This window comes from Gavia stellata, chromosome 1, assembly GCF_030936135.1.
Source record: "Gavia stellata isolate bGavSte3 chromosome 1, bGavSte3.hap2, whole genome shotgun sequence".
NCBI lineage: Eukaryota > Metazoa > Chordata > Aves > Gaviiformes > Gaviidae > Gavia > Gavia stellata.
The window spans coordinates 74,818,726-74,821,276 of record NC_082594.1 but is presented as its reverse complement, the minus strand read 5'-3'; positions in this window follow the sequence as shown (position 1 = coordinate 74,821,276).

Below are 2,551 nucleotides of genomic sequence, written 5' to 3'. Positions count from 1 at the left end.
TTTTTGAGGCCTTATTTCTACCACTCCTCCTGATCCATTGGCTACTCCTTTCATTGTGCCAATATAAATGTTTTAATGGAGAAGAGGAATAAAAAATTTTGGCGGGGTGGATTACAGTCCAGTATTTGTTGATGAGATCAAGCAAGACAAAGCCCAAAAACGAAGGATGCGACAATTGCAGCACAGCAGGGACTGTTACAGGAATTGGTCAGTAACAACATTTCCCAGTTAGTTTCTTTCTAGAGGGAAGCTCACAGCCAGAATGTTGTCCTTGCTGCACTATAAAACCATACAGAGGCCCAAAAGCAGTTTAAGCTGCTTAGCCAATGTTTAACACGGAGCTAGGACAAAACTAGTTCTCCTGACGTCTCCTCATCTCCATTCCCGTGCACACTCAGAATCACAGAATCACAGAATCATTAAGGTTGGAAAAGACCTGTAAGATCATCATGTCTAACCATCCAACCATCAACTCAACACCACTATGCACACTAAACCATGTCCCGAAATGCCACGTCGACACGTTTTTTGAACAGCTCCAGTGATGGTGACTCCACCACCTCCCTGGGCAGCCTGTTCAATGTTTGACCACTCTCTCAGTAAAGAAATTTTTCCTAATATCCAGCCTAAACCTCCCCTGGTGCAACTTGAGGCCATTTCCTCTTGTCCTGTCACTAGCCACTTGGGAGAATAGGCCAACACCCACCTCTCTGCAACCCCCTTTCAGGTAATTGTAGAGAGCGATAAGGTCTCCCCTCAGCCTCCTCTTCTCCAGACTGAACAACCCCACTTCCCTCAGCCATTCCTCATCAGACTTGTGCTCCAGACCCCTCACCAGCTTCATCACCCTTCTCTGGACACGCGCCAGCACCTCAATGTCCTTCTTGTAGTGAGGGACCCAAAGCTGAACACAGGATTCGAGGTGCGGCCTCACCAGCGCCGAGTACAGGGGCACGATCACCTCCCTGCTCCTGCTGGCCACACTATGTCTGATACAGGCCAGGATGCCGTTGGCCTTCTTGGCCACCTGGGCACACTGCTGGCTCATCTTCAGCCGGCTGTCAACGAGCACCCCCAGGTCCTTTTCTGTGGGGCAGCTTTCCAGCCTCTCTTCCCCAAGCCTGTAGCATTGCATGGGGTTGTTGTGACCCAAGTGCAGGACCCGGCACTTGGCCTTGTTGAACCTCATCCAATTGGCGTCGGCCCATCGATCCAGCCTGTCCAGATCCCTCTGCAGAGCCTTCCTTCCCTCGAGCAGATCAACACTCCCGCCCAACTTGGTGTCATCTGCAAACTTACTGAGGGTGCACTCAATCGCCTTGTCCAGATTGTTGATAAAGATATTAAACAAAACTGGCCCCAAAACTGAGCCCTGGGGGACATCACTTGTGACCGGCTGTGAACTGGATTTGACTACATTCACAACTCTCTGGGCTCGGCCGTCCAGCCAGTTTTTAACCCAGCAAAGAGTGCACCTGTCTAAGTCACTATTCGCCAGCTTCTCCAGGAGAATACCGTGGGAGACAGTGTCAAAGGCTTTACTAAAGTCCAGGTAGACAACATCCACAGCCTTTCCCTCATCCACTGGGTGGGTCACCTGGTCATAGAAAGAGATCAGGTTGGTCAAGCAGGACCTGCCTTTCATGAACCCGTGCTGGCTGGGCCTGATCCCTTGGTTGTCCTGCACGTGCCCTGTGAGCGCCCTCAGGATGAGCCTCTCCATAACCTTCCCCGGCACCGAGGTCAGGCTGACAGGCCTGTAGTTCCCCGGATCCTCCGCATGTGTCCTATGTACAGAATATCCACTAACAGCAGTTTACCCAGCTGTGCAAAAGCAGAGGTTCAGTCAGGGAGGAAGACGCCTGCCTGCCTCCGAAGAGCCAGGTGGTGGTCGGGCCTGTTGGTGCAGGGCGGCCTCAGCAAGAGGCTGAAATGCAGTCTCTTAAATAATCGGTAAGTATGACTGAAAAGGGTCACTGGGTGGCTGGTGTGATGTGGAGCGCAGAGCCCTTGGGAAAATCTCCGACTCATGGAGCGTCCTACCCTAACCAACCGACTCCTGATCCTCCTGTCAAGGCAGCTATTGCATTTTGGTTTGCTGAAACGAACTCTGCAATGCAAAGCCAGCCCCAGGCCCTTATTTGGGTGGCTACTAATAGCTAATGACTCATCCCGGGTGATCGCGCCTTTATGGGGGTGTTTCCGAAGACAAGTGACATTTCCGTGACATGAAGATTCTGCTAAAGTGGGGCTGGGAGTCCAGTGCCACCCCAGCCGACGCAGGCCCCGACGCCGGCGCCTCCCGCCACCGAGCACGCAGCCGACCGGCTGCCTCCCGCTTCGCCGCGGTTCCCGCAGGCGCACGCGCACCTCCCCGCCTCCCTCCCCTCGAGATCCCTGAGGGGGAGGAGGCTCTCGCGAGAAAGCCCAGGGAAGTCTCGCGAGAAGTGCTGACTGCCCGCCCGCGCGGCGGCGGAGGTGGCGGTGAGGGGAGGCTCTGTGGCGCCTCCCGGAGGTGTCGTCCCCTTCTGCCCCCCTCGCCCCTGCGGCC